This window comes from Solanum pennellii, chromosome 11 (genome assembly GCF_001406875.1).
Source record: "Solanum pennellii chromosome 11, SPENNV200".
NCBI lineage: Eukaryota > Viridiplantae > Streptophyta > Magnoliopsida > Solanales > Solanaceae > Solanum > Solanum pennellii.
In genome coordinates this window covers 24,656,861-24,670,129 of record NC_028647.1, presented here as the reverse complement: position 1 = coordinate 24,670,129, position 13,269 = coordinate 24,656,861, and positions in this window count along the sequence as shown.

Sequence of the window (13,269 nt, the reverse complement as noted above, 5' to 3'; positions counted from 1 at the left end):
TCATGCATACGAGTGTAGGTGTAACTATATGAGTAATCCTTACATATAAACACATTTAGACACTATACACATTCATACTTGATCATATCATACACTTGATATGATAGAATATAAGACATGTTCATAACATATCATGCATTCATATTCATGTACTTAAATCACAAACGTAGGAACAATCCTATCAAGGCACATGTGTGCAATGCATAGACAAGGTCCCATACCCTTTCCCATATCAAGTCATCCTAGTTAAGGGATACATAACATACTTCATGGACATACACTTTACGTGCATAGTAGTAGACATTAGTACATATGAGAATATCTTTTCATTAGACACCATGACCCTATACAACTAGTAAGCATGAATGAGGTATAAGTGTGTGTATTTTGGTCAAAATGATTAGATAATGTCTATGAACTACATATTGAGGCTGCCACCCTCTTAGGACCACAATTCACATTCAATCATAGACCACACAACACATAATAGCATAGGAGACAAGACAACATCACATTACCTTCAAGACCACTCACCTTATAGATTCACACATTCATACGGAGGTACATAGGTAGGGGTCATTAATCATCATTACTTCATCGATGGCAGAACCTAAACACAACCCTAATATTTTCCTCCACATGCTTATGCAATAGCAATACAACCTAGATCATAACTAGAATATAAGACAAGGCATGCTTCACATAGTGTGATGATCATAACCACACATTCATAACACATTTTACTTAAAGTTAATGATCCCATTACATATAGATTGAAAATAACGTAAACACCACCACCATAAGTGGACCATACCACAACGCCATACAAGTCCAATAATCTAGAAATTCTATAGAGAAGTAGAGACATAAAGAAATCTTACCAAAACTCCCTTGCTTGATCATTAATAATCAATAGTCACAATTTATCAATAATATCAATATAGGTCAATAGGTAAAAATGCACTAACATAATCAAAATATTCATTAATCATAACAAGATCAAGATCATATCAAGTGCACTACATCATCAATCTATAGAAGGTGGAGGAATGAAGGTCATATTACTAATCTACCAAACCTTAATACACATGGATAATTCATCAACATTTCATCATAAATATGAATGTAAAACAGTCGCTATAATAAAGTTAACATTCTAGGATCACAATTTAATAATCACATAATCGAGATCACAATGCCCATGATATAGGATAATTTGAGAATGGGAGGGAACATGGTTTCATCATGAAATTTTATTGAAATTCACTTTAAAATGAGTACATAAGTATTTATTCATTATAAGCATGCTTTTGAAATCAATTCGAGAAAGAACCCATGTCTAGATTGAAAGATATAGAGTTTGATGATTAATTCTCTTTGAAAACTTTGAAAGGAACTCTCTATATGAAAGTTTGTCTAGAGATGAAGGATCCCCATAACTTATTGTAGGAGAGAACCACGAAATCTTCATGAAGAATCCAAGCTCCAAGCTTTTCTTGAGCTTCATCTCCAATGGAAGTTTCTAGAGAGGATATTTTGGAGAGGGAAGTCTAATTTTTAAATCATGGACCGGGAATGGCTATTTGATATTAATAACCAACTAAATATACCCAAAAATATATAAATAGACCGCCTAGGGTCAGGTTAGTACGTAGGGTGAATTTCCCATTCATCCCTTAATGAAACAGTCCGCCTGGCAGTGATGTTGCAGCCTGCATTGACGGTCCCATCGACGCCCCTTAGTCGCAACAACGGTCCGTAGGTGGCCACCGTCGTTTGGGTTTTAGGGATGTCTTTAGGTTGAGAATCCTCTAGGCTAAGTGTGGAACGACGCCCACCTATTGACGGAGCATCACCACACGTAGATGTTTCCACTGTAAATACAAACATTAACATTTAAAGGACCTCCGATACCAGTTTGAGCATCAAACAACACTCGCAACACATCCAAACTTGCTAGGCACACTCAAGTCACATATACACGTCTCAAGGGCTAACTTTCGAACGTCTTGAACGTTCTTGGATGTTTGACTTCCAAATTAATTCAAATCTACAATACATGCTTGAAAACACTTAATTATAATGTTAAGCATCTTATAGCCACATGTGAGGCTCTATACACCCTAACTCATTTTGGGGGACTTACAATATCCCCCAGTTGGGAACATTCGTCCTCGAATTACACTTGGAACATTCCAAACGCAACAAGGTCTTCAATGAATCATAGAGCATCTCACAATATTCATAACATCGTCACATAGAAGTCAATGCACCAAACTTACAAGGAACACAAACTTCAAAACAATTAGCACTCAATGCAACACAAGCAAGTAAAACCTATATTAACTCACCTTACAAGTGAATCAAACACATAGGCTCTTGTCATTTAAATAGGAGGAACATACTTCTCCTAATTATAAGATGGTCTTTTCATTTCATTTCATTAATATCTCATTATGCAACCACCTTTAAGTCACACAAGGCAAGTTCAACATCGTTCAAGGAGCAAGTAAGCAATCATGATTCAATGCACACAAACTTGATTTAAGTAAATCAACAAGGATCTTTATTAATTAGACCTAGTGCCATGAAGGTTATACTCAACCATACCATGCTTAGTTTTGTCCATGGAGGAATGTCCTTTTCCTCAACACACTTACATGTCTCATGAGTCCTTACCCAAGCTAGACACAAAGGTCAATTCACTGTAAAAATGAGAATTTCTCAACTTTTTAACCAAAGCATGCTCATTTTCGTTCCTAGTGAAGTCAAAATGGTAAATCACAACACACACATTAAAAAAATAGGAAGTCATTTCACATGAATTTCAATTTCTAGTATAACACTAGCTTTTATAAACATGCATCATTTACAGAAAATCATATTATTTATTAGCACATACAAGGACACTAGCTAGATATGCCTTCATTTTTCACGAGTGACTACAACCATGCTTTCCGAATCATAGAAGTCACATAAATTTCAAGAGACTCACCATTTTTCATTGTAAAGAGACTTCATTCCTCATTAATGGATTAAAACACCACAAATTAAAAGTGACATCAACATGATTCTTACCTTATCTCATGAAGTTAAATGCACAACTAACATATCAAGGTGCACAATTATCATGAGAAAACATGAATTTGATCAAAAATCCTTTTTCATGCAATTTAGAACTTCCAAAGCATGCATAACATAATGTTATTTAAGACATACATAACATATGGAGAACATGCAACTCATACTTTCATGCAAGACTCCCATCATGAACAATCTATTAGAAACTCTTTAGTTCAAGGTCAAGTAAGAATAGAAGGACAAGATATAAATATCTACAACCTTACTACTCAAATCATCATCCCCTCCACTTAGGGTAAACCCATTTAAGAGAGACTTAACTCAACCATCATCATTATTATAGGCCTTACACCAAAAGGAAATCCATAACATCCAAGATAGTTCATACTACCCAACCACATAAGGTCTCAACTATACCATGCTCATCAAGGGCCATACAACATTAGGGAAAACAATAAAGGAGACTTAGACATAAGGCCTCTTTGTTTTCATTCAACACTAGTGTATGGTAACTTCTAGGACATCTAATCCACATAATCACTCTATAAAGTAAGCATACTACCTTTACTTGTAGGACCAAGCATATGCAAAAGAATCCAATCCATGCAAGGTAAGTACGAGACATTACACACATAAACAAGGGCAACATTGGAGCATTAAACATATACTAAGGCAACATGCATCTTTAGCTATTTACCGTACTTCTTCAAGCATTTCAAGTCTAAACAATATCAGAGGACTATCATCATGCAAAATCATAAGGCAACTTATAATCCTAAAAGGAAGCTCAATTAACCTATAACACTTATTTAATAGGCTATAACCTTATCATAGCATAAATAATTTATTTAATAGGCTATAACCTAATCATAGCATAAATAATCACATAACATGACATTTCTCATAAATCACATATATGGCCATAAATGACACCACATCATCAAAGCATGCCAAAATTTACCTTCACACATACTTATCAAACCATAAATCCAAGGTAAACATCAAAACTCACCTTTTCTCCCACAAGCATAGCGATATCATCTCATCCAAACAATCACATCTAAAAGACCACCGAACAAGAAAACATAAGAGAGAGATCTTATAGAGTTAAGTTCTATGGCACGACATAAGAATAGTAAAGAAGGGAAACTCTATATTCCTATAGCCTCTCGCTCATACATGTCCACGACTCACCACCAATGATTGAGACTCTACTAGACGTGACAATATGAGACTTTTGGAACCGAAAACCACTTTCATAAACCTTATGCTCTGATACCACGTTTATCATAACCAGGGAGCACCCGTAGAAGTAACATGACATACTTGACCTCCTGGAGGTCTTATAAAATCACATAGTTATCATTCATCACATTTTCATAAATAAATCTAGGGTAAAATTTCAAACTTCCATAGAACATCATATGCTAGAATTTTCACTTCCATTAATATAGAAATAGCATAGGTACATAGTTAGACTCTAAGTCTCTTTGCCATCATAGACTCAATAACATTAGAGTACATTAGGGACACGACCCTTATAACATAATTCATCAAATAAGCTATTACAAAACTTTACTAAAACAATTACATAGGAAATCCTTGAACTTAAAAGATCCCTTTACCTTGAGCTTGGGAAACACATAACAAGCTCTTCACCATAGAGACATCCTTTAAACATCCATAACCTACACTTTGTATAAAAAGGTAAAGAAGAATGGTGTTAGTACAAGAATGCACTAAGTATGGAAATCATGCAAAAACATGTTTTTAAAAGGGCCATTTTGCTTTAATACCATGCAATATGTCTTTTTGTGAAAACTTCATAAAACTTGATACAATAAGCATTATAAAATTTACATACTTCATTTAGGCATATTCAATTTTCACAATACCACATAAAATCACACATAGAATTAAGATATATTTTCATCATTTTACAGTAACAACTATTTCTTTACATTAAGCTCTTTTCTCGTTACAGTGAAACCTTTTTATTATTAATTCCTTAACTTTCTAACTTCCGAAGTAACCCTCTAGGTACTCATACATACAACTTTTATTAATCTAACACTTGAATTCATAGAACTATTTCATATAATAAGATACATAACTGACATTTGATCTTCATTAATCTAACACATGCATTCATAGAACTATTTCATATAATAAGATACATAACTCATATTTGACCCAATATACTTTAGGGAACACATAGAAGGACTCATTACAAGACCATATAAAAGTCAAGATTTCCAACATAATCATAGCTATGCAATAGTAACATTAACATACTTGGACTTCACCTCATAGAACATTTTAAGACCTTACTCACAATACCAATCTAAGTCTACTAGTACAAAGTACATGTGAAGCCCCATAACCTCACACATACTTAATAAACCTATAATGAGACCACAAGCCTGAACAATTAACTTCATAATTAAAAATGGCAAGTATAGACTCTTCAACAAACCAAGCAAGACCTTCATCATATAGTCAATAAGACCAACATCATGCACATACGAAATAACCACACTATATAGACCCATTAGGACTCATACCATGCATATCATCACAACAACTAGATAACACTACAATGCCATGCATAAGGAACATAAACATAGTCACATGCACTAGAACACCTTCCTAGAACTTCCCTTAAGAGTTACTTGTGTAATGTATAGGTGAAGTCCTATACCCCCACCTACACTAAGCAACTACCCTTAGGTTATCCTAGTTAGGGTCCTTACTTTACTTCCATTGTATATTTTACTTTAGGGAAACTATAGCCTTAGCCGACACTAAGACCGTGGGTGCTAAACATGGAATTTGGTATAGTAGAGCCTTACAACAAGGAAAGGTGCTCTACCAAGCCAAGGTAGAACATTAACACATGATAGCATATTAGGTGATATCACTTGCTAGATCCTATTTGGCAAACATATTTTATGGAACTTGGAGGCATATTAGCATTAATATAGCCTTAGTTCACTCGGTGCTAAGCTAAGTTCCCTTTATTGAAAAGCCATTATTATCATTGCTTTATAAAATATAGGCTTAGGTGAATTAACACCTCATATGCTTAGCTCATAAGTCAGAGATAAGAGTTCACAAACCTAAATTATGTGAGAAGTCCTTTCACATGGACATAGCATATGTAAAACACGATCTAGTTTAGGGTACCTTTGAGAACACCTTTCAATAGCCCCTCTATTGACTATATCATCATAAAAGTAACATAGACATGTTTTCATGTGTGTATGTATACATATATATGAGTAAACCTTTCACATAAACACCCTTAGACAAGACATATTCAAACTTGTAGTTCATTCATGCATGAGAGTGCAGGTGTAACTATATGAGCAATCCTTTAATATTAAACATTTAGAAACTATGCACATTCATACTTCATCATATCATACACTTGACGTCATATCATACAAGACATGTTCATAATATATTCATTCATTCATGTTCATGTACTTAAATCACAAACCTAGGAACTATCCTATCAAGACACACATGTGCAATGCATAGACAAGGTCCCATACCCTTGCCCATACTAGTACACCTATCAAGTCATCCTAGTTAAGGGATACATAACATACTTCATGAACATATACTTTACATGCATAGTAGTAGACATTAGTGCATATGAGAATATCCTTTCATTAGACACCATGAACCTATACGACTAGTAAGCATGCATGAGGTATAAGTGTGTGTACTTTGGTCAATAGGATCACATAATTGCTATCAACTACATATTGAGGCAACCACCCTCTTATATCAAAATGCCCATTCATTCATAGACCACAAAAGACATATTAGCATAGGAGACAAGACAACATCACATTACTTTCATCACCTAAGCTATTCAGACATTCATATAGAGGTAAAAAGGTAGGGGTCATTAATCATAATTAATCCATCAATGGGAGCACCTAAACACAACCCTAACAATGTCCTCCACATGCTTATACAATAGAAATAAAACCTAGATCATAACTAGAATAAACGACTAGGCATACTTCACATAGGGTGATCATCATAACCACACATTTGCATTCAAGGCCATGATCACATCACATTAATATTGACAATAAGGTAAACACCGCCACCATAAGTGGACCATACCACACAATGGCATACAAGGCCAATTATCTAGCAATTCTATAGAGAACCAGCGAGGTAAAACAATCTTACCAAAACTCCCTTTCTTGATCATCAATGATCAATACTCAAAATTTATCAATAATATCAATATAGGGAAGTAGCTAAAAGTACACTAACATAATCGAAATCATGCAGTATTCATAACAAGATCTAGATCATATCAAGTACACTACATCATCAATCTATAGAAGATGGAGGAATGTAGGTCATCCTTACCAAACAACCAAACCATGATCCACATGGATCATTCATCAAAAATTCACCATAAATATGAATGTAAACAGTATCTATAATCAATTTTACATGCAAGGATCACAAATAAATAAACACATAATCAAGATCATAATGCCCATGATATAGGCTAATTTGAGAATTGGAGGGAACATGGGTTCATCATGAAATTGGATTGAAATTCACTTTAATACCAGTACATAAAAATCAATTCTTCATAAGCATGCTTTTGAAATCAATTTGAGAAAGAACATTGCTAGATTAAAAGATATAGAGTTTTATCATGAATTCTCTTTGAAAACTTTGAAAGGAACTCTCTAGATGAAAGGTTATCTAGAGATGAAGGATAAACATAACTTACTGTAGGATATAAGCAAGAAATCTTCATGAAGAATCCATGGGAATCAAAGATCCAAGTTATTCTTGAGTTTCATCTCTAATGGAGGATTCTATAAAGGATATTTTGGAGAGGGAAGTCTAATTTTGAAATCATGCATTGGGAATGGGTATTTGATATTACTAACCAACTAAAATATACCCAAAAATATCTAAATAAACTGCCTATGGTCAGGTTAGGATGTGTAGTGAACTTCCCATTCACCCCTTAATGAAACAGTCCGCTTGACAGTGATGTTGAAACCTGCATCGATGGTCCCATCGACGCCCTTAGTGCAAACAACGGTACTTAGGTGGCCGCCACCGTTTGGGTATGAGGGCTGATCCTCCTACTGGCGAAGTGTGGGACGGGGCGTCACCACACCTACTGGGCGTCGATTGAGGGTCGTAGGTAGACACTGCCAAGGTAGTGTCTAGGGAGACTTTGGGTCCTCCTTGAGGGCCATTTGCGAGGCTCTTGGGGAATCGTGCCCGGACGTTTCCAACGTAAATACACACATTAACATTTCAAGGACCTTCTTTACCAGTTTGAGTATAAAACAACACTCGCAACACATCCAAACATGCTAGGTATACTCAAGTCACAGATTCACGTGTCAAGGGCTATTTTTCAAACGTCTTGGACGTTTCACTTCCAAATAAATTCAAAACAATCATAAAATCTTTAAAACACTTAATTATAATGTTAAAAATCTTATAGGCACATGTGAGGATCTAGACACCCTAACTCATTTTGGAGGTCTTACAAATATCCTCTTCTAAATCACCAATGAAGAAAGGAAGTCTTGACGTCCATTTGTTCAACCTCTAAATCTAGACTTGCGGTTAATCTAGAACCACATAAATGGAGGACATTTCCACAAAAGGAGAAAAAGTTTCATCAAAATTGATTTCATTTCTTTGACCAAAACCTTTAACCTAACCTTGTATCTAGATATAGATGTGTTTTTTTGTTTCTTTAATATGAAGATTGATTTATTATTTAGATCTTTCTTACCTTTTGGTAACTCCACCAGCTCATATGTGTTACTCTCATGAAGTGATTTCATCTCGTCTTGCATGGATTATACCTACCTATATCTATTAGTATCTAGCATGAATTTATCACAAAATTTAGGCTCTTCCATGTCACTCAAAATTATATACTCACTAGGAGTGTAACACCCCAGATTCTACAAAGGATAAATTGAATATTTTTAGAAGTTTTAGGTGCCACCAACGAAGACCACCTACGGACTGTATGTGGGGTCCATGGTTAGTGACCTTAACTCCTAAAAATTTTTTCAAGAAAAAGGCATGAGCCACGATAGGACCTACGAAACGTTGTCCAAGTCTGTGGATGATGACACTTTTCACCCCTCTTTAACAACCAATCCACAACTCACAAGACGGACCATCAGTCAATGTACGATTGCAGTTAAGTCCGTCGGTTGTCCCGATTACTTTTGAGTTAGGGTCATTTTGGTATTTTTCCTATGTGTTGGACACCTAACCAATGTCGTTTAACCCCTAAACTATGTAATTTTTATCAGTTTAAGCCTAGTAACTTAACTAGATACTTCCCTAGTCGATTCATTTTTCAAAATTCACCAAAGCTAGAGTAAATAGATAAGAAACAGTTTACCTAACCCTCTTAAAGAATGAAACAACTTTTCTTTGGTTCTAGCCCCCAAATCAAAATATTTCTCAATGAAATTCATCATCAGGTATGTAGGATTTATCTAGTGGATTCCTTTTTTCTATTAGGTCCCTAGAATTAAGTCAGATTCTTGATTCTCTATCTCTTGTCTTAACCCAACATTTGTAGAACAATAGAAAATGTGGTGATTTTGATTTTATAGTGTTCTTAGATAGATTATCATGTTTTCGCAACATTGTTTCTTAGTTCCTTGCATGAACCTCAAAACCATTTCCCCCCATAGAATTATAAGTCCCCTATGTGGGCATCAGATTTAGTGATCACGCCAGTCCTGCCTTTATGAACCTTACAAGGTATATTGGATCCTCTTGATGGGGCGTATATATCGAACTCCACATTTATCTCACTTGGTTTTATGTCGGTTAGTAATAGCTCACAAAGTCAGTCTCTAGTGAATTTTACCTAGTTTTCAGTTATATATTCAGTATTCAGTCTGATCATGTTATGTACTTGGTGAGTGCAATAGGTTTTGTTCGTTTCTATATATTTCAGTATCTTCATGATATTCTGTTTATCATTGCTCAATAAGTTGTTCAACTTTATCCATTATACATGATTAATACCTTTCAAGTACTGACGCATACTCTGTGCTACATCTTGTTGTGATGTAAGTTCAAGTCCACAACATTCAAATCACGTGTAGATTGGTTCCCGATCCACCTTTAGCAGCTTTAGTGGTGAGTCCTCATACTTTGAAGATAATAGGCATTTTTTTCATAGTTTAATCTTTTATTTAAATTTCAGTTTGCAAGAGTTAGCTTAGGCATGTCCCAACATCTAGTCAGTTAGAGACTTTATTTAGACATAACAAGATTTAGATTTAGTTATTGAGCTACATTCCAATATCATTAACTCTTATTCATTATTTATATATTCAGACCAGTATTGGTTATTCCCAATCATTAAGTTTATCTCATGTTTTAAGCATACACATAGTATCTTTTGCTTAGTTTTTTAAGTATAAGTATGATATCTCACCTCAGGGTTAGCTTGGGGTCACTCGTGATCCTATGCCATGTTTTTACATTAATGGGGTATCCTTGATGCCTTATAATCTTTGTATAAGATCATTAGGTTTATGAGTTCAAGGATATCAGAGAATTCATACTAAGTAGAGTCAGTACCACATCTAACGGGCGAGATACTATGAATTGTTTAAAGAAAACTTCATTTTCTTTGCTACTATTACCGTATGTTAGGTTCGATCTAACTTCTCGTTCCTAATCCATTGTTATGATTTTCAGATCATGCCTCCTCATAGTTATTACATAAGGATGCCAATGCTCGCAACACTAACGCAGTTCCTCCATTTCCTGACCATGAGGTTTCAAACATTGAGTTTTGGAATGCTATCCAACTATTGGCTCAGTGTGTGGCCAACTAGAACAATTAGCAGGGTGTAGTTCCTACTAATAATATAGGAGGATTAGTGGCAGCTAAGGTACGAGATTTTGTTAGGGTGAATCCACCTGAGTTTCTATGGTTTCAAGTTGGTGAAGACCCTCATACCTTCATTGATGAGGTCAAAATAATCATTGGAGTGATGCAATTGACTAAATAGATAGGGAAGAGTTTGTGTCCTACCATCTTGAGGATGTGGACACATATGGTTCAAGCAGTGGAAGGAAAATAGGGTGAAAATGCAACTCTAGTGACTGAAAGGTGTTTTAACAGAGTTTTTCTGTACAATTTCTTTCTAATAGAGTTGAGGGAGGCTAAGTCTCAAAAATTTATGAACTTGATACAAGGTTCATGTCAGTCCAAGAGTATGGACTTAAGTTCACCCAACATCTCTAGGTATGCTCCACATATGGTTGGTGATCATAGGGCACATATTAGTAAGTTCCTATTTGGTGTATCTCACTTGGTAAAGATAGAGTGTAGAAATTCTATGTTATTAGAGGATATAATTTCACGACCCAAGAGTAATCTTTAGACGGAACACAACACATAGAACCCTTAGAGGCTCATGCAATCAACTTAGCATATCATAACCTAAAGCATTAGAACAATAAGAGTAAAAACACATTTTCAAGTCCAATTTTTTATAAAGGAAAGAGGAAGTCTATACTTGCCTCAAATAACCATTTATTAGAATAGTCAAATCAAATAGGGTCACAACCCATACAATACAATCAAAAATGGAAATACTAGAATGAAACTGCAATTAAATCATTCTTCGTCGAATCATGAGGACTCACCAAAAATCAAGGAGAAATGAACAAATCCAAGATCTAACCACAATTGGAGACATCTTGAGAACCATACCCTACACTTGGGGAAAATTTAAGAAAATATGGGTTAGTTTAAAATTGCACTAAGTATGACAATCATGTACAAAATCACATAAACATGATAAAAGGGACAGTTTAGTTGAATGCATACAATTTACTAAGTTAAAGCATCTTTTTTTAAAAAAAGTGGAAGAGCATAAGTCATAAGTACAGTTAACTCATAAATCATCATACCATAAGTCGAACCTACTATAAATATCCTTAAAGCCTACTTGTGCAATGCATGCATAAGATCCCATTATCTCACCCATGCTAAGTAAAATTCCCTGAGTAGTCATAGTTCATAATTTTTATTCTTTTCATAGTGGGATAAACCTTAACCGACATATACCATTTGAGCTTAACATGGGATAAAGTGTTACCCATACTGAAAAGGGTTTTCCTACTTGCCTAAGGTAAGACCATCATTTTTAACCTTTAAGGGGATCCACTAGCTAAATATCTTACAGGGGCATGTAGTTATGGAATAAAGAGATTGTTACTAAAAACTCCCAACTTTTCATAACGGGAGAGCTTCCATCTTGTGAGATTACTTCTAGAAACTCAACATTTCTTTATAGGAGAGTTTCCATCTCATATTAAATATTCACTCAATGCTAAGCATTTATCCCACAGAGTACTTATTAAGTCATAACTTGTCTCATTAGGATAGCTCATTAGATCATGCATGAGAATAGCCTTTCACCGTCCATGGCGTTCAACCTAAAATCTCCATTATGTGAGAAAACCATTCACATTATGCTCATTATGTGTTCATGAGAATAACCTTTGAATCAACACAACAACATCATCATAATCATGGATTTTCTCTCTCAAAGTGTTCTTAATGCATTTACATATTTTTTTTGTAATCATACATACTACTCATACTTTGCCCTTCAAGGACCATAGATCATATTCATTCAACACATATAGTACTATTTTATTAGACATGGATAATAACATGATTTAAATAGATCAATTACTAGAAACATAATCTCATAATACTCTTCTTTCTACAATTCACCCACATCACATACTCATAGATTGGTAATATAGGGATTTCATGGATTTTTGGTATATTTCATGATAGAACAATAATAAATCATCAATTCAATTATAATTTAATGTAATTAAATCATTAGAATCGTTTTAAAAAGGAATCCATGACTTGGAGTAAAACCCTAGCTTTTGGGGAGTCTTTGTCACGACCCAAAACCGGGGCCGCGACTGGCACCCACAATCTCCCTCCTATGTGAGCGAACCAACCAATCTAACCCTTATCATTTTAACATATATCAACAGAAAATAATGCGGAAGACTTAAACTCATTAAATAAAACAAATCAACATCTATTAATTCCCCAAAATCTGGAAGTCATCATCACAAGAACATCTATCTCAAATT